Source organism: Rattus norvegicus, chromosome 1, assembly GCF_021556685.1.
Source record: "Rattus norvegicus strain SHRSP/BbbUtx chromosome 1, alternate assembly SHRSP_T2T, whole genome shotgun sequence".
NCBI classification, from domain to species: domain Eukaryota; kingdom Metazoa; phylum Chordata; class Mammalia; order Rodentia; family Muridae; genus Rattus; species Rattus norvegicus.
The window spans coordinates 63719336-63740431 of NC_141534.1; the positions used below are offsets into that span (position 1 = coordinate 63719336).

The 21096-nt window shown below is 45.5% G+C and overlaps 1 pseudogene; it reads right to left on the reverse strand.

Annotated features, from left to right (window-relative positions):
* Positions 1 to 17471: 17471 nt before the first annotated feature.
* On the reverse strand, positions 17472 to 18981 carry LOC148007124 (sperm motility kinase Y pseudogene; annotated as a pseudogene).
* Positions 18982 to 21096: the final 2115 nt, after the last annotated feature.

Sequence of the window (21096 nt, forward strand, 5' to 3'; positions counted from 1 at the left end):
TACCTCTCCCCCTCTCATGGGTGGTTGTGTCCGTGTCTGTGAGTGTGTGTGTGTGCATGTGTATGTGTTTCTGTGTCTGTGTGTCTGTCTGTCTGTCTGTCTGTCTGTCTCTCTCTCTCTCTCTCTGTATGTGTGGTGTGTGTGTGTGTGTGTGTGTGTGTGTGTGTGTGTGTATGTATGTGTGTGTGAGAAACTGAAGGTGAGCTCAGGGTCTGCATGACCCAGTTGGAACTAGAATCCCATGTTGATTGACTCCCACCTTGACAAGTATCATGTTGTTGGGATGACCAGCATGTGACTATTGGGACAAGATAGAAGTATTTACAAAGCCAACAGTTTTGACCAATTTATGCGAATTAGGGCAGATTTGAGAGTACACTTAAGAGTTTTAAACTTTGTTTGAAAAAACAAAAAACAGTGTTCTTGGAATAGTTTCTTTGGAGTAGAGCGCATAAGGCCAAATTTTAACTGATTGTTGGTGAGCACCTGTGGGTTTTTGTGTTCCTTATGTAGTATCCCTTAGGTTTGGGTCAGACAATGTAAACCTTATCATTTCCACTGTTGTTAACATCTCAAATGATGTCCCACGTCCTAGGTGCCAATCCACAAATGCCCACTCCTACATCTTCTCCCTCCTCCCTCCATTTTGCCACTATGATGCTGCTCCTAAACTCACCCAACTTTTCGAAACCCACCACTCCAGCCTCCTCCTATGTTCGAGCATCACATCTCCACAGGACCAAGGGCCTTCCATCCCATTGGTTTCAAATAATGCCATCCTCTGATATATATTGGTTGGTGGTCTATTTCTGGAAGCTCTGGGTCATCAGCCAGCATATATTGTTCTTCCTCTATTGCAGGACCTCCTCTGTCACAGGACATCCACTGTTTAAGCATCACCACTACCTCAGGAAGTCCACTGTCTGTGTGTCAACTCCACTGTTACAGGACCACAAGTGTCTCAGCACTTCAACTATCACAGCACTTCTACTGTTCAGGAGCTCAAGAGTCTCAGCATCTCAAGTGTCACAGGACCTCCTTTGTCCAAGAACTGGACTGTCCAAGCAATACTGCTATTGCGGGACCTCCACTGTCACAGGATTTCCACTGTAGGAGCACTACAACTGTCTCAGGACACCCACTGTCCTATAACCTCCACTATCCCAGGAATTCCACTGTCGTAGCACCACCCGTAGCAACTAAAGTGTTTCAGGACATCAACTGAAGCAAGATCTCCCATGATTCTGCAACTTCACTGCCCCAGGATCTCTACAGTGACAGGAATACCCCTGTATCAGCAATTCCAATTTTGCAGGACCTCCACTGTAGCAGAACCTCAATTGTGCAGCAGCTCCCCTGTATGTAGATTGACCTCCACGATCTCAGTGCCTCCACTTTCAAAGGACCTTCACTGTCACAGAACCGGCGCTATTTCAGTGCCTCCACTGTCGCAGGACCTACCTCTTCACAGGATCTGCACTGTTGCAGCAACTGTAATTTCAATTTTTCAAAGTCATTGCTGGTTATTAGATTTCAGGCTGAATGAAATGAGATGTTACTTTTGAAAGCATAAGAATTTGTTCTATACCTCTTGTGATAAATGCCGTGTGTGCTAGGACCAGTAAACTATGGAAGACTTCTTCAGCTCATATCACTCTCCACCTCACTTTGTGGAAGCTGGTGTTTTTAGAGTGTGATAAACTTCAGGTGAATGGATGCATTCAGCTGCACCACGCTCTAGAGTGGGCTACACAGCAGTCATATTGAGTCCTTGCTGGGAAGAGAAGAAATCCAGAAGAAGGAGAAGGCTTGGGTTGGGGGAAGAATCATAAAATACTTAGAGGATATTAGAAGGTAAGAATTATGGGGAACTGGAAAACAGAGCCAAAGGAAGAATGAGCACAGAGCAAACTGGGAAGGACAAAGTACAAAGGCACTTGGGTTTTGCCATCTGCGTGTTCTCTGGACAATCTCCCTGGGCCACATTTCTGGGAGAAAACTCTTCCCCCACCCCCTTGTAAGGTTTCATTCTTGAAGGAAAGCAGCAACACAACTTCATCAGTGAATTTCCCCATTGGAATTGGTTCATCCTTTAATGCCTCTGGGAAATCCCGAGCTGGGGAATGTCCTGCTCTCTGCTGAGAGACAGCAGGAAAGTAGGTCGTCCTCTGTTTTCTCGTTTGCTACAGCTCTTCTAAGTATGGCTGATTGTTGAGTGAAGACACAGGATACTTCTGGTGTGTATGTATGCTTTGTTCACTGTGGGTGTTGTTGGGAGTGTCCTGAAAAGAAGGGCATGCCCAATGGCACTTCTGCTTCCTCTTTGACTAGCCTTATGATCATAGGGAGACACTAGGCCATTGGAAGATGAGGAGAGCAATGTGTTTAAGTTGTGTTCACTTCTATTCCTATTTAGTCCTAGAGGGAAATCAGCAAGGGTGTGAGGAATGCTGCTGTGCACTGACTGTGTGGTGTGAGGAATGCTGCTGTGCACTGACTGTGTGGTGTGAGGAATGCTGCTGTGCACTGACTGTGTGGTGTGAGGAATGCTGCTGTGCACTGACTGTGTGGTGTGAGGAATGCTGCTGTGCACTGACTGTGTGCTGTGAGGAATGCTGCTGTGCATTGACGCTGCCTTTTTTCTTTTCTCCCTACACCTGCATCCTTCTGGTGGCTCAGGTTGGACAACTAGGTGCCCATGACCAACTCCTCATTGTGGATGGATTTAGTCTGGTTGGACTTTCTCAGGAAAGGTATGACTAATTGGTTACTTTAAAGCTGATTGGTTAGTCTTACTGTATTGAAGTGATACTTTGCTTTTTATTTTGAAATTTGAAATTTGAATTCAAAAAGAAGTGATGTAAAAGCTCTTTGTGTTTACTCATCTTCCCCTATAATCCTAGTTGTTAGAGCACATGAATTCACTCATAAGAATGTATATTCTTTAGAGTATTTCCTTAAATAATTATATAAATATGTACACTTATACTTAGAGCTTGTAAAATGTTTAAATATCTTAATGTTAATGTTATAGAATAGAATATATTTACCTGTTTTATAATTAATTATCATAAGTGATGTGGACAGGACATAATCTTCTGAAAGCCTAGTTTATTTCCCACACAGCAACCGGGTTGAGGAACCTAAGCACAAGTATTCTGAACATAGACTCTACTGTGACAGTGACCGCTGTTTCTTTTCTACCTAAGGCAGCTGAACTCATGACTAGTACCAGTTCCACGGTTACCCTGGAAGTTGCAAATCAAGACATCCTCTCTCACTGCCTGTCCACCTTTCTTACCAACCCATTGTCCTCCATGGTGCAGAGAGGTAAGAGCTAGTGACTCAAGCCAGGTTAGCCAATATATAGTAATCCTGTATTGAGATATGGCTCCTCCTAAAAGTTATCAAAATCTGGGGCTTGAAAGATGGTTCAGTATTTTACAACACCAGTGTTAGCTCACAATTGCCCCTAATTTCAGGGGATTTGAAACCTTCTTCTAAGTTCTTTGGACACCAGTCAAACATTCATGTGCACACATGCTGGGCAAACACTCATACACATAAATTATATTTATAAAGAGAGGCCCTAAAAGTCCCATGTAGTAGCTCCTACCACAGCTCTTGCTCAGCTCTTCAAGGAAGAAGTTAGTTGAGACTGAGTGCATGATGCTGAGAAATACTTCTGGATCATGATCCAGATCAGATCTGATGGTACAGTTTCCTAGATACATTCACAGTCTGTTAAGTGCAGTATTGTGAACTCTCTTCTGACCCTGACTCAGCTGTGGAACCTGCACACCCTAGCCCTGACCTTTGTAGCTGGAGTATCAACAACAGTATCAGCATCTGACAGCCTAGAATCCTGTTTACTAAAGCGTAGGACAGGAAACAATCCTGGCTAGACCATGTGTTGGCATGTTAAAGCAGAACACCATTTACTAACTCAAAGAGGGACGTGGGTAACAAATGAGTCCCAGGTGAGCAGACAGGAAGACTAAACTGTGAACAGGTGTGGATAATCACACCAGGTGACAGCACCATGTGATGCTGTCTTTCTGATGGATAATAATATGTGTGTTATCAGGTGAGAGAAGAGAAGTTGAGTGCTTTTTAAAAAATACTCTAAAAAAGGTTACTTTGTTATTTACAAATTACAATTCAGGTGTTGAGAAAAAAAATAAGGTCAGTTTCCCCCATAGATACTTATTAAGTAAATGAAATGTTTTTCTAGACACAATATATGTAAAAGCTTTTGAAAATGTTCATATAAAGCTATTTGTGGGGGCATGTACCTTTAATGCCAGCTCTAAGAATGCAGAAAGAGGCAGATTTCTGTTAGTTTCCGGTGCCCCTGTCTGTGTAGTGAATTACAGGCCAGCCTCAAATATATAGTGAGACCCTAGGCTATGGTTTCTTCTGATTGCTTGGTTGGTTTTGCATTTTTACGCTAGTCAAAGAATGTATATAAAGATCACCCTATTGTACCAAGAGCAGTTATTAAATATAAGAATTTTAGACGCATACTTTGAAGCTCTTCAAGTCTTAGAACCAGTAAGAGGGAGAGAATGAATGAATTGGCTTTGGTTTCAGTTTCAGATCGTTATGGCTCAGGTAAACCCAGAGCACAGAGTGAAGTTTTTATGAGTTTTATTTTTCTTGGATATTTTATGTATTCACATTTCAAACGTTATCCCCTTCCCATGCTCTCCCAACCCCCTGCCTCTGCTTCTATGTGGATGCTCCCGCTCCCACACACCCATTCCCATCTCAGTGCTCTGGAATAAGGATGCTTGCATGTAACCATTGCACTGAATAGGGGGACCCCAATGGAGGAGTTAGAGAAAGGACTGAAGGTGCTGAAGGGGTTTGCAACCCCACAGGAAGAACAACAATATCAACCAACCACAACCCACCAGAACTACCAGGTAGCAAACTATCAACTAATGAGTACACATGGAGGGATCCATGGCTCCAGCCACATGTGTAGCAGACGATGGCATTGTCCATCATCGATAGGTGGAAGAGTAAAGGTTTTGAGCTCTATAATAATTCAGCTCAAAACGGCTCCCCAGAGAGTCCTCAAAAGCCTTGGACAGAGCACAGTGATGCAACGAATCTGCCTGGTAAAGACAGGCTGATGAAAAACAGAGCAGATCACCTTTTCAGCCCCAATGTGACAAGAGGAGGCACTCTCTAAGTCACCTTGTAACCCAGAAGCCAGTGAGGCACATTGTACTTCGATCATTGTTGTTTTCATAGAGGTCTCAAATTAGTCCAAAATTAGGATTTTACTTGAAAAACCCTTGACCTTATAGATCAAAATGCACTGTAAATGTGTCTTCAAAAAAGTGTCAGGTTTCCAAGGTAGTGGAGATCATTTTTACACTTAAAAGGCTGGCTAACAAAGTAGTGAGGATGGAATATCCTGAATTGGGACCCCAACCTCCAAAAGGCTTCAACCTCCAAAAGGCTTCACCTATTTACTCTCATGTCTCTAGCACAGATCTCATCTGGTCCTGGAGAAAGTCCTTATCCTGGTCTGTGGTGTCAGGAGACTTGTAGGGGTGCGTGAAGCCGACTTCTGGTACATCTTTGTCTCTGGCTCAGTGCTAAACATCCTGCCCTCAGTGTATGATCGGTATGACATGGCTCCTGCATTTAAAGGAACATTGTTATGTTTATTTTACTTGTCATTTAATGTGACACTTGGGTTTTTTAACACTATTTCTAATAGATCAGCCTCCTATTCCTGGAGAGAAGTGTGCATATACCACTAGAACAGCAGCTAACATCTGTCTCCACTGGAGACCTCTGCACTGAGGTCTGAGATGAGCTGGAACACTTTCTTACTTGTGAAATATCTGACTTCTTTGATACAGTTCTCAACAAATTACATTAACTATCATTCCTGAATTTTGTTCACTGAAGTTTTATTTTTATTACGCTACTCAAGTAAACTAATACTAAATTATTGAATCTGGGAAAATGAGAATTAGTGTAAATGAGTAAATAAGAAAATGTGAAATGTTTTTTTATTGAAAGCATAGGGTCAACATTACATTTTTAGCACAGCATTTAAAATACATGCTTTTTAGAAAACCATTTATTTATTTCCTTTATAATCCAATATTAGCCCTTCCTGTCTTCCCAGTAACCCACCATACAAATCTTCCCTCCATCGCCCTTTCCTGAAATGGCAAAGCTCCTTTCGGGGTTTCAACCCCCTTGAATGCTTTTTAAAAGATTGTAAAACAGATCCCTGAGGAAAAGGTACGCCTTTTATGCAGGTTTAAGCATCTGATTGTTTATTTCTTTACATTTCACAAGAGCAGACCCCTCAACCTAGACCTGGTTAGGAGCTAAATTGCAGGAGTGACAATGCCACAAACAGCATGCATCAGTGTATAGAAAAATCTTTTTATTCCTTCATAGACACAGGAACAGCTGGCTACTTGGCGGGTGAGCCATAAAGCAGTGTCAGGTCTGGTTATTCACCCATTCCCCAGTTTTTGTTACCTCCTCTGTGAGGAAGAAACATGCATGAAATTTTGCTAACATCTCTGGTGAGTCCCTGAAGTAGTAGAGCTTCCTCTTTTCTTTTCTCAGCCTCTTACCACTTCCAAGGAAGAACTTCAGGAAGAGTTTTACCTACTTGAGCTCCATTGAGTAGAGGCTGGCAAGGGTCTCTAGTGTGACAGTAATATGTGGATCCAGAGCTCCTCAGTGGAATCTATGACATCCAGACAGGAGCACCTGAACCCTTCCTCCAAGTCAGTTACCCCTGCTTCCACTCTGACTAAGAGTGGTCCTGGCCATTGGGAAACCCCAGCAGAGGTGCTGGCCACCACTGTTACTGTCTCCCAGCCCATATGAACAGACCTCCCTCCACCACCTCCTCTACCACAGGTCCACTACACCAGATTTTGGCGGCATTTTAGTGGATTTGCCCCTCCCACCACCTTGTGCAAACAAGGCAGGATCCCAGTCTGTTCAGGTGGCTGCTGGGTAGCAAAAAAGAGTGAGGAGCAGCAGCGGTGGCCTGAGATATAGAAGGCCTGCCTGGACAAGGAAGCAGAGAGGAAGCACAGGGAGCAGGAGAGGAATGGGTGAGAGATGCACTCTCGTTCCCTGAACCTGCTTCCTTCTCTTCTTTGACAACACCGACCAAACCAGGAAAACCTTCCACACTGCAGAGGCCCCAAGAAACAGTCATTCTGGTGTTGTAGTCCCCACAGCAGCACCCCACTATTGAGCACAGGGATCTGCAGTTCATAACTATCAGTAAAGAGGAGTTGTCCTCTGGGGAGTCTGTCTCCAGACCCATGGAAACAAGATGCCAGGGAGAAGCTGGAGAAGCAACAGCAAATGCACCTTGTGGATATGCTAAGCAAGGAGATCCATGAGCTGAAAAACAAGGGGGACGGTAGTGCAGAGGAGAGTGACTGCCTGTGGAAGAATATGCTGGAGTGGCAGTTCCAGAAGAGACTTCAGACCATATTTCTTGTGTTTCTCCCAGGTTCATTTCAGAATACTGTTCAAGAAGCTCAACATTTGACGTTTACATAGTAGAAATTTATAACAACAATGTTTTTGCCCTTCTTGCCTTAGACAGTTCTACAGTGGTGTCTATGGTTAAGTGCCAGGCAGTGAGAACCCAGGAGTGATATTCAGAGGTACAAAGGATGACCTGCAGGTAAGGTGCTCCTGGGGCCCAGTGTCCTAAATGCAGGTCCACAATCTTACAGCTGCCTACTCCAGCTGTGCCTGGGATGGAGCCAGTGCTACCGACCTAGGAGGCATCTCAGGGAGTGTGCTTAGTATGTGCCCCATTGCTTCAGTGCATGATAAGGTTAATCTGCAAGAGCAGCAAGGATTTTAGCCAGCTCGCGTTCTGTATCTGAGAAAGAACATGTCTTTAAGAACATCAATATGCTCACCTCTAGCACATATCAGCTTTATATGTCAACGATATCATGATAAAGCTGTTTAAAACATAAAAAGTTATAGGGTAGCTCAAGTCTAGGATGTACTGACCCTGAGTATTATATCTAATTACACACACATACCCACACACACACACACACACACACAGAGAGAGAGAGAGAGAGAGAGAGAGAGAGAGAGATAGAGCGCTAAAAAAAGTTGGAAAAATTAACAAATCTTAAAAATATATAAATAACTGTGTAATTATTAAAATTCTGTATGAGAGTCAATGTTTTTCGCCTCGCATTGAGGAAGGGGCTTAGAGAAATGAATTATCCCCCTCCAACCTCCAAAAACATACGCACACACACAATCAATGACATGTGTAATTGTACCAGGAAATACCCGTATTTTATAGAATGCCATAATGGAAAGTAAGAACCATCTTTTTCGTTAAGGGTTGCCAATATATTCTTTTTTCAAGGTGTGTGCAGCCGTGCCAGTCTTGTTCACCATGGGATGGAAGAGGTCCCTGACCTGTGAGCCTAGAGGTGACCAGGTGCTCCATTCTGAGACTGAGAGAGGCAGGATGCCCACTCAAGGGTCCATAGCAGGGAAGGTTTTCAAGCTATGTACAGTGCTGGAAAAGCCTACACAGGGCATACAGTTAGCAGTGATGTGTTTGCAGGGAGTCCAAGGAACCAGCTTTGTACTGATGCAGGTGGGTAAGCATTTATCATCCACCTTCCACTCTGACAGCAATAAGAGTATTGCTTAAGTTTTATTTCATAGATTTGATCCCTGACCAAAATACCAAAAACTGCACCCTTAACGATGTAGCAAATAGAATAGTGGATACTAGGCCAAGAACCTTTGACTCTTCTAATACCATTGTGTATTTCAGAGCAAGGAAGGAGAGGTATCAATGGACAGCAGTCTGCTTTCCCCACGAGTGCTCTACCACTGAGTTAGTAGCCTTAGCCCTCCTCACCTTTAGAAAAAGGGTGTGACTAAGTTGTCCATGGTGACCTTGAACTCATGCTGTAGACCAGGCTAGCCTTGAACTTCTGATTCCCCTTCCTACTGAGTGTCTTGATTGTCTGGTATTACAGGCCCATTTCTCTACAGCTGACCAGCTTGCTTGCTTCCTCCTTTCTTTTCTTCTACTTTTTATCTCTCTCTTTCTTTCATTCTTCCTTCCTTCCTTTCTCTCTCTCTCTCTCTTTCTCTCTCTCTCTCTCTCTCTCTCTGCCTTTCTTGATTTTTCGTTCTTTCTTTCGTTCGTTCTTTCATACTTTCCTTCCTTTCTTTCATTCTTTTCTTTCTTTCATTCTTTAACTTTCTTTTCTTCCTTCTTTCATTCCTTTGTTCCTTTCTTTTAAGATTCAATTATTTGAGTGGTCTATCTGCATGTACATCTGTGTGTCCAAAGAGGGCATCAGATCTGATTATAGTTAGTTAGTATCCATAATATGGTGACTGGAATCAAACTCAGGACCTTTGAAAGTGCAGCCAGGCTCTGAACCACTGAGCCTGCTCTCCAGCCCCAGCCCATTTTCTTAAACTTAGCACACTTGGTTCACATGAGAATTGGCTGTCCATGAGCAAGATAAGGTTAATCATAGCAAAGAGTGCTTATCCCTTGCCAGATCAACCTGGGGTCTCCTGTGACTTATGCTGTCCTTTTCCAGGCCTGTCACCAGTGCCTTGGCGTTTGTGGGACTCATCCACAGAGGCATGCAACTCAGAGAACTGCACCCCAACTTGGTGCACAGGAACTCTTTCAGGTGTCACTTGATTGTCACAGGTTTCTGCTCGGTCAGCAAGGAAGGGAAGCCTAGCCCTGTGCCAGGTCAGTTCCCAGTACAGAAGTTCATTCATGGCAAACCCAAGTGATCATTGCAGTGAGCGTTGGCGGTCTAGAGCCCACATCAAGGAGGCCTTCCACACTTTGGAAGTGGAGAGGGAGGGAAGAAAACAAAAGTATGGTACACTCACACTTTGGAAGGACACACATCCATCCTAAGTGAAACACAAGTTCTGTTTTCCAGTTGACAAGTATATAACATGGCTCTTAAGGCTACACCCACATTGTAAAAGCCGGTGATGTCAATCACAGCAGGTAAGATGTCAGCCACCTGAGTCATGCAGAGTTTGACCACATGAGACTCACCCCAGGACTTAAATGCAGTGAGTTCAAGGACTCACATGCTATGCTGCGTGGGCTCCTCCTTATGCCACACCTTGACCCCATTGCACCCTGGGCCTCCACACCATAAGCCAGAGTGCAGATCCCTGGGCACAGTAGGACACACCTAGGCTAGTTTCCACTCCCATGGATGTTCTTGTGGCCTTGTCAGAGCACTGTGACCACATCCCACATCTGAACAGCAAGCTAATCAACAGGATGCTCTAGGAGTCCACCCGTTTGTCTTCTTCAGAGACCCCATAATAGAGGGGGCAGAAATCCAGGCTTTAGGGAGCTACCACAGCCATGATTGTTCATTTGTCCCAGCCACTCCACCTTTGGCCAAGTTACATCTCTACCAGGCCCTGCCATGTTGTCTTCAACATGTTTGTGTGTCAGTGATACTTGTATGAACTATGCTACACGTTGGCCTAGAGGCTGGGCTCTCCTCTTGCATTTCCAGCAAGACTACAGAGTTCCCGGGGGAGACTCTCATGGCTCTTCATGTTCTGGCAGCACAGTCTGCAGATGTCTCTAAGGTATTGGACATCAGACCCCACTGAGGAGTGAGAGGCTTTCAGTGGCTTATAGACCCAGGGCCTGGGCATGATGGCCTTTATTGTGTGTTTGATAGCATGTATGCTCTGCTCCAAGTGTAGACAGACACTCCCCATGCCTGTAGTCTGTGCTTGGAGTGTGGGTACACACTCTCCATGCAAACAGCTGTCTACGCACACACAGATGCCATTTTCATGATTTACACCTGTTATCTTTGATGTTTCTTTTAAAAGACAATCATATAACGTTACTGTGATTTTGTGCTGGCTTTCTTTACCCAGCCCACAGATGAATATTGGAAGGAGACTCGAATCTGCGTGGGCTCCTCCTTATGCGCATACCCTGACCCCATTGCACACTTTTAGGCAGAGGCATGGCAGAGCGTGGCCTGTAATTGTCCTGTCCATTCCCTATGGATTGTGACCACAGTCTGCAGTTCTGCACAGCCTGGCATCCAAGGAAATTGGTATAGTTCCCTACAATGTCTCCACAGGCCCAGAGGAAGGACATAAATAGAATCTTTATGAGACCCAAGTGGCTTCTCAGGGTCAGCCAATGCTCTTGGCTCCTTCTTGTCTCTGAAGACACAGGGCACAGGTCCTGACCTCCATGCACCTGTAGCTGCTGCACACACTAAGGATGACTTGTGCTGGCCTCTGATGCTTCTGGGAGTCCTGAAAACCACAATCCCTGGGCCAAGGGGACTAGTGAGGGACAAGTGAGCACAAGGCCCCTGCCTGCTCCCTGGAGACCAGAAGCCCCAGCAGGGTTCTCACTGCTGTGTTCCCCAAGATAATGACAAGCACCTGTTACAGCAGGTCATGCTCTGGTGGGAAAGGCAGACAGGCACATCCAAGGCTGTTCTGTGGCCATGCTGGGCCTGCCTGCTCTTCAGGGGCATACTCTGCCATGCCACTCAGCATATCCCAAGTTGTGTCTGGAGTGCTTTGGTCTCACAGGAATGCTGTGTTCATGGAGACACTGACAAACTAAGGACCAAGACCCTGTCAAGTACCCATCCACACATGACTCCTGCCAGGAATCAGCAGTATGGGCAACCACGTAAACATGGAGACATGGATTATTTCTTCCTTGGGAGCACTTGTGAACCACAGGGTCAGGTGACAAGCTCTAGACCAGGAAAGGATCAGGAGGAGCAGAGTGACCTCACCTGAACTTGAGGAATAGGGAACCCAGCAAGGGGAGTGACCACCCTTGGTTCACACAATTTAGGGACATATGTGGTGGGAAGAAGCTAAGTTGAGGCAACCTGGACACATCCCAAGATAGCAGGTGATTGGGGGGGGGGCGGTGTAGGCTTGCATGAAATGATGTGTTTGTGTGTGTGTGTGTGTGTGTGTGTGTGTGTGTGTGTGTGCCTGTGTATGTCTGTGAATGGGCCTATCCTGACACCAGACCTGACCGATGCCAGGCACCCACAGTTGGCACAGACCCCACTTTACACTAGGGTTTTTGTTCTCAAGGTTTTCTAATGGAAGGTAATATGAGTCTTGTACAGGGCTAGTTCACCAGATTTTGTACGAAAGATGAAATCTGATCTTTAGAGATTGGAGTCTGAGCTAGCCTTGTGGAACCTCCTGTTCCCACTGTTCCCAGTCTGTTTCGTGTCACAATGTCCAGGGAATAGAACCCTCAGTTCTGCCAGCACCTCTGTGTGAGGCATTGCATCAGCTGACATCCAGAATGGTTGTCCCAACTCCACATGTTCTGGCCGAGGTCAAGATGCACACAAGAAGGCCTAGATGAGGAGGTACTGCCCCACCCAGCCAGACAGACTTCATCTACTCTAACAGATGTTAGGAGGAGGTGCAGATATGACTCACAAAAATGCATCCACTATTGGGCTCAACTACCAAGAACCTGTGAGCAGCAGTGACATTCAAGTCTCCTCTCATCCAAGTAGAGGGACATCAAATACTTCTTTGGACCCTGGGCAGTAAAGAAATCTTGAGGGCTCCATGAGTAGATAACATACCATGAACCATATCAGAGCCCATGGACTGTACCTGCTTGATGACCCTGGACCTCCTTGGCTAAGGTGAGGAGAGGAGACCCCAAACAGCCCTATACCAGTGACTCAGAAACACTGTCAGACAGGATGGACCAGCCTCCACAACCTGAGATGTGCAGTAAGGGTTCTTTTCCATTCCGTACAAAGATGTCTGGTTTGCAGAGTCTCAAATGGATCTGAGACATACTGCAAGGGAGGCTTTGTGTTGGGTGCAGTAGTTAAAACCAGGACATGAGAAGGGTAACTGCAGAGCTGTGATCTCGGAAATTCTGCAGTACCCAGTTTGGATTATTGGAGCCTAGGCAGGCTTTGCAGTCATAGACCTCCCTCTACTGCCCATGTCCCTTCATGACACCTTCTCTAGCAGATAAGACCAGAGTCCAGGCTGCTTCAGGGCTAACAAGACACTTGTTTCTCTCATACACTTACACTCCTGAGAATCCTAGTAGCTTACAACCAGAAACAGGAAAAATAGAGCCCATCCAAAGCCCTATGATTAAGTCAGAGCTAGTCCCATCTCCTACAAGTGGGCAGGGAAAGGCGACTGATGTGGTGGGCAGAAGTGGTAAGGGCCAACAACTGACTTGCTTGGAAAAGGCTGGAGACTGGTCATGCTGGAATGATCTCAAGCAACCTTCAAGGCTGGCTGGCACAGAAAGGGCTGCTGGATATCTCTTGCCCAGACCACAATGTCCTCCAGGGTTCTGTCTTCACCAGGCCAGTATAGGAAGAGGTAGCACCTGAACTTCATGCCATTGAGAGAGCTAACCTCTTGAGGAACCAGCTGGTCCACCAGTGTGCAGTCTCAGGTTTCGCTGGGTGAGAGAGTCGTGAGCTGTCTGTATGATTGAGTAGACACTTGTTGTCCAGGCTGAGGACATACTGGGCACCTCTGCGGTTGTTCTCTGCCTCTTCAACCTACAGGGAGATAGAAAACATGGAGGTAGTCCGCACCCTGACTTTTGGCACTTTCTATGCTCCTACAATCCCAGGACTGAATGTCTACATAGACCATCTAATTCTGGCAGAGTCGATCTGTCATGGGCCAGATAAGCCATCCTGTTGGTTGCTCTGTCTTAGCTTTCATGACACACTGCCCTCTATTTTACCTCAGGCTGTCTCCTCCAAGCATCCCAGCATGCATCAGCTCCATATCCTGCCCAACATACCTTAGGGTCCCTGATAATTCCAGATACTTTAATGTTCTCCCAGGCTGCACTGTGGGCTCTTGTGTGCCTCAATTCATCCTAGAAGTTCTTGGGAGCCTCCATGCCATGGCATAGGATATCTTTGTGTCCACACTGAGCCGAGTGATTCCATCCAGTATAGGATTCTCTCCCTATTGTTGAATTTTGGCACTTATATCTTTAGGAATGACTGCATATGGTCAACACACACTACCCTGGAAGACCCGAGAGTTCAAGGACGGCTAACTTTCACTTAAGCAAACTTGTCCACAGACTGCGTGGGTCCCATCAGCTGAGAGTAGCCTCCACATTGCAGTGATGTGCAAACTTCTGCCTTTCAGCCATGATGGACTTTAGGATCTAACCTGAGGACCCTACACAAGGCACAGGTAGGTGATGTGTAAATGAGGAGGCATGTTACTGGGTCAGGTCTTCAGTGCAGTGTCTTAAGCTGTCAGGCTTTTGGGAGGGCATATGCTTCTCTATTAAATGAGCTGGCTCCTCTGAAGGCCTCAACTCTGCTGTGTCTGCCGCTCATGCTCCCTCCTCCAAGAATCTAACTGTCCCTAGCTCTCTGTGACTGGCTGGTCAGTCAGCCTTCATGCCACTCCACAGCCACTCTACAACACAGAGCCCACACTGTCCTCTGCAGAAGTTTCACAGGGCTGCTGCTTTAGTCTCTCTGTTGCGCTATGGGGGTCCAAAGTCAAGTTTCTTAGGTCCCTAGGTGTCCCTGAAAAGGCTTTAGAACAAGGAAGAGGTGAAGAAATCAGGAAATAAACTCCTGCAGTACTTCATGACTACCACTGGAGGGCTCTACACCTTTCTGGTCCTAGTGTGCCACTCAGCAAGCCCTCTCACTCACTCTAAGGTTCTGAGCCTGATGGAGAGGACTCCTGCTAAACCCAGTGTTCCCAAGAAACTGGCTGTACCGGCAGGGCTAACTGTAGAGGATTCTCCACGACCCTGAGAACACAATTTGGAAATCTCAGGTAGGCAGGGTGTGTGGGGGAGCAACCAGGGCTGGATGGAGACCTTACCCAGAATTTGATCTCTAGCCCTGCATTCTGATTAGCATGAACTACACTCCTGTGAAGGTCTCTGGGTGGTTCCCGAAATTAGGTGGAGGAAGAGGAGGAGAAAGAGGAGGAGGAGGAGGAGGAGAAGGAGAAGGAGGAAGAAGAAGAGGAGGAGAAGGAGGGGGAGGAGGAGGAAGAGGAAAAAACAAGTAAGCAAGGACAAGACAGGCACGTGGCCCGTACTCACTGCAGTGGCCCATCGTATCCTAGGTGTTTTCCTGCCCTAACTGTGAAGCAGGAACCAAACACCACTCCTCATGGGACTGTCTGAGATGAGGCCAGCTGTGGGTCTGAACTGTCAGCAAGGACAGTAGCTGTCTGTGCCATACATCGAAGCATAGTGTCCCACATAAGCCCATCTCACAAATGATGCCATCTCCTCCCCAGAGTGGCTCAAGTAAGGGTTAGGAGTGCCTCATGAATGCCAAGCTCTCCCCTACTCCTGCGGACCCATGAATGGTGCCTTCTCAGGGCCCATCTATCCTGAGCCCAGGGAGCAGCCAGAGGGCATATTCATGCGATTTCATACTCAGGTCAATCTGCTATCCTGTACCCCATGAGTCGGGACTGAAACTCAGTGCTCAAGACCACTTGTTTTTTTCTGGACAAGACTTTCAGAATGTGGTCACACACAGTGTTAGTGACACATTGCATGCCCATGACTGGCATTCATTGTAGCCCTGAGCACCCAGGGATTCAGATCAGCATTGGCCAGATCAGACTCTTTGCTACCTGGTCCTATAGCTCACCTCCACTGTAGTTCCATGTGTCCTGACTGCTGCAGCTGCACCAGAAGCTACCAGATGTCTTCCCACAGAATCGTACTGTAATGTGGGCTCATCCACAGACATCTCACACTCTCCCTGCTGGGAGTTAGGTTGGATGCCTCCTGTGTGAGAGCTGCCTTGCCTTGTGGAGCAGAGAGAGAAGCAGTGGAGGAGATGTTGTCTGTTGCTCTTATTGTCCTCAGTGCCCAGGGCTTCCCTGCGGTTTGGGTTCAGATCCAGCTCCAGTGAATCACTGATTAAATTCAGCCCATAGAAGCTGCAAACACCATGGGGCACAGGGTAGACCAGGAATGAGGGGCAACCAAGCAATCCAGGACCCTGTGTGGACCAGGGAAGCCAATAATCCAGGTCACCTCTCAGGCAGGATGCAAGGCCAGGAGCTCTGTGTGCCCAGACAGACGTAGATGGGACCCTGACTCCCACAAAATGCTCCTTCAGAACTATTACATCATCAGCTTTGAGAAAGTCGTCCTCATTAAGAACTTTCCGCACAGCTTGCACTGCCATCTAACTCTGTCTTCCAGGGGTGATCCTCTTCAGGAATATTGACATGTCTTCTATGAATGGTTAATATTCTGATAATTTGTTTCATAAACATTGCTCAGCATAGTATCTGTCTCCAAAAGAAGTCATTCAGCAATTATCCCAGGACAGGGAAGCAAAGTCCTCCTCCTCTTCCTCCTCCTCCTACCCCTCCTCCTCCTCCTCCTCCTTCTTCTCCTCCTATTCCACTTCTCCTATTCCTTCTCCTCCAGATTTTTCTCCTCCTCCTCCTGCTCTGCCTCCTCCTCCTGCTCTGCCTACTCCTCCTCCTCCTCCTCTTCCTCCTCTTCCTCCTTCTGCTACTGCTAATGCTGCTGGTGCTATTGCTGTTACTCCTGTTGGTGCTGTAGCTTCTTCTGGTGTCTTTTCATTGGCCATGTGTCTGAAATCACCACCTGTTTACACACAGGATATGACAGAATTTCAAGATGGCACTGTGAAAGAAAAAAAGTATTTATTCTAAGCAAAAAAAATATGAGGTAGAATACTTAGATTACCATTTGCAGCTTTGATTGCTTTATTATTTTATTACTTCTTCTCTTCTACTTCTCAGTTAAGATTTTTGAAAGAAATCATTTAGAAATGTTACCAATCAGTAGGCCTTAGGAACAAAAAAAATCAGTATGCAAAAAACTATGCATGCATCCAGGATTCTGACCATCAACAATAACCCACAAACTAGGTTGTTGATACTTATTCAATGACAAACCTTGTTATTAATTTTAAGGTTTAATGGAATGGGACGTCACATTTGAAAAGATAAGACTCTGTTCTGCAGCACTTGGAATTGATGACCACATGTGCTAGGACCAGTAGCCCATGGAAGAGTCCAAGATCCCATGAACCTCTAGTCCTCACCCTGTGGGAGCTATTGGCCTAAGGGGGAGCTGGGGTCCATCTGAAGGGATGGGTCAACAAGACAACTCTGTAGAGTGGGGAACTCATCATTCATATTGGGTCCCTGCTGGGAAGAGGAGAAATCAAGAAGAGGCAGGAGGCTTGGTGTTGGGGAAACCTCATAAAGAACTTAGAGAAGATACAAGGTAAGAATTGTTGGGAAAATGGAAACCAGAGACAGAGGAAGGAGGAGCATAGAGCAAACTGGAAAGGACAAAGCACAAAGATACCTGGGCTATGCCTGCTGCTTGTTCTCTGGACTCTCCCTGTGGCTCATTTCTCGGGTGAGATGCTGTTCTGCCCCAGGCGAGGTTTCTTTCTCCTTGGCAAGCAGCAACAAAGATTAATCAGGGCATTTGCTATATTCATGGTCCACACCTTAAAACCTCTGTGCCGGACCCTGCTGGAGATGGGCTTATCCTCTAATGGGGCTCTGTGGGAGAGTAGATTATCTTCTTTTATTTCCTTGTTGCTACTCTTCTCACTGAAGATGCTTGTTGTTTGAATGCATGGGACACTCATGGCACATTTGTGATAGTGGTAGTGCCCTGAGAGGACCAGGCACAGTTGACCTTCTTCCTCCTTTTGGATGAGCCTTCTGGCCATACTGATATACTTGACTGTGGGAGAATGACACCTGCAAGGTGCCAAGGACTGGCAGGCTTCCACTCCTCTTTCTTTGTAATCTAAAAGCACCTGCAGGATCAAGGCTAGGAAATGGGGCTGCAATGGGACGCACTTGCTGTGCCTGGGCTGTGCAGCCATACCCCGGGAGGGCCTGCTGTTGTAGGAAGTAATAAGTTGCCATTTCCTCATTATATTTTCTTTTTATTAGGGAGTATTTTATTACAGAGGCTTGAAATCCCATGCATTTCATCGCACCCAAAATTTCAGGGTCTGGCCTGAGGGGAAGCAGTTCTTCACAACGACCTGTGAACCCCTTCCCGTGTTCTTTGAACCAGGCATGTTTCACCACCTCACTGGCTGTTGGTCTATACATTGGATTTACTGTTAGTAATTGAGTAAGGAGGTTCTCCAGTTCTTCTGAAACCCCACAGGGGGTAGGATACACCCCTGCAACAACTTGTATTTGTAATTCTTGGATGATCACTGAATCAAATGGAAGCTTTCCCACTACCATATAATACAAGACCACTCCTATTGTCCACATGTCATTCTTCATCCCGTCATACAGAAGTCCAAGGAAGAGTTCCGGGGAACCAAAAGAGTACGCACCGCAGTGCTGGTTTAGCATATGTCCAGGTTGTGTTTCGGTGCTAAGCTGAAAGTCGATGACTTTGACCTTTTTGTTTTTATTGATCATTATATTGTCCACTTTCAGGTCTCGGTGAACAATCCCCTTTCCATGGCAGTAGCTCACTGCTGACAATATCTGTTCAAATATTTGCTGGGCCTCATCCTCCTCTATGTGCCCTGACTCTCTGATGTACTGGTAGAGTTGTTGGCCTTCCACTAGCTCCATTATGAGGTATATTCTAGTTTTGTTTTCAATGACTTGTAAGAGAGAAACAATGTTGGGGTGGTTGATCTTTCTCATTATGTTTGCTTCTGTCATGGCTGGCTGGAACCACTGCTTGTTCTTTCGGAGAACTTTGACCGCCACTGGGGTTCCTGTGAGCTGGTGGTGGGCCAGGAGGACCTTGGCATGGCTTCCTTTTCCAATAGTCTTCAGTACTTTATATTGGGAATGAAAGGTTCCCTCCTGAGAGATACTGGGATCGGGCCTAGGAGGGGGTAACTCCTTCTCAATCTCTGTAGGCATTTTATCAGTACTAATGCTACCTAAAAATAACAAAAAAAATGGAATCAAATAATGAAAAAGATGGAGCAATTCAGGAACTAAAATTACACATGTGGAACCTAAAAGAAACAAACGAAACAAAAAGAAAAAAAATAAAAACAAAGAAAAGACTAGACTAGAAAAATAGAATAAAATTATGAAAAGGGGGAAAATATGAAGAATCATAAGTAAAAGCCACCCAAATAACCAACCCCAAAAGAGAAAGCCAAGAGCACACACATACTAAATGCAATGATGAAAATAAAAATCGTCACACTACAATAGGATTGGGCAGCCAAAGCTGATCAATACTGTGAATGGATGTAGTTTGAAGAAAAAGGTCAGATGAAAGAAACGGGAGGAGAAACAATTAGTATAAGACAAAACAAAGAAATGTAAAAAGCCAACACTTAAGGGAAACTCCATTGAATTTCAGGACCTAGTGATCCACAAAACTCCACAACTCTCCAGAGCAAAATACTGAAAATTAAAATTAAACAACCACAAGGAATAAGGCAGTTAAATATCAGTGAACAGTAAACCTTAAACAAAGTCTGAAGAGTCAAAATGTCACAAAGGGCAAATTTGTATCAAGACTAAGCCAATGATTGCTTGTACTCAATAAATAGAGAAACAGGAATAATGTAAAAGGATGAAACCGCAGGACATTGAAAATGGAGATAGAGTGAATCATCCGACTGCACAAATGTATATAATCAAAGCAGTAATATAGCATGTGAGAACATAAAAACCCCACCAAAAAATGAAACCAGCAATCCATAATGAAGAAAGATAGAAAGAAAGAAAAATCAAAACCACAATAAGGAAATAGCCAGTGGTCTTGAGAATATATGGCCTAATTCTATCTCTTAAACACAGAAAAAAAAAATCAAACCATAAATGAGCAGGCAGCCGTCTACGTAGGCCTTTAATCTGATATTATGGGGTTGGCATATCAAAATCCTGGGAGCCACTGGTCAGCCAACACAGGTACTTGGGCAGCTCCAGGCCAGTGAGAGAGCCTGTCTTGAAAATGAGGTTGATGACCTACCTTAGGAACAGGAGCCCGGGCTGACTTCTGGCCTCTACACTCGCTTGCACTGAGGTGAAGGTAATATAGATACAAGAAGGGGCAAAAGGGGATGGGAACGTGTGTACACACACACACACACACACACACACACACACACACACACACACAGGCACACACAGAAGCACACACAGAAATACACAAAAGTGTACTTATACTCACACAGACAAACTCTTACAAACACCCAGATTCACACAAAACCCAATCACATATGAACAGGTACACACATACTTACACACAAGCACACCAATAAAAACGCACATCACAGACACACACAAACATACACACAGGGACACACACATGCACAAGAAAACGTACACACATACAAACACATACACACAAACCTGTAAACTCACACACTCCTACATATACTGACAAACACGGGCGAAAGTGTACACACAGTCACACACAAGCAAATCTGTCAACACACATCATCCTACACACATAGACACATACACATATACACAGTACAGTAAAATCCGATACAACCACACACAGCTCACTAGATAAAACCAAGTCGCAGAGGGCTCCACTCCACACCTACTCTCAAAGCACTCAAAGAAATCCAGGCCTGGCTACAGCTTAACATCTGTTGGCTGGACCTCCTCACAGTCGCTCCTCATGAGGTCACAATAGGACCTGTCATGACATGGTTGGGAAGGGCTTCAAGGCTCTGGCTTCTGTGGGCTATGGAGAGACTAGGCTTTTAGAAATCAAAGCCTGTAAGATGTTTACCTCTCCTCAGTTCTCTGTTTTGAATATTTGCTGTGCCCCCTGCTTTAAAGTCCTCATGTCTATGCTCGCTGTGTCACTTTTTCTTTGAATTCTGAATGATTAGCCTCAAACTGATGGTACAGATTTTAAAAAATGAAAAAAGACAAAGCTGTGTTTCTAAACTGACCCATCAAGATGACACTGTTCTCATAAATCCTCAGAAAGGCTCTAGGTTATCATCAAACACCTGAGACAAAGCTGCAGGGATAGGCAGAGCACTTGCCTCCCAAGGG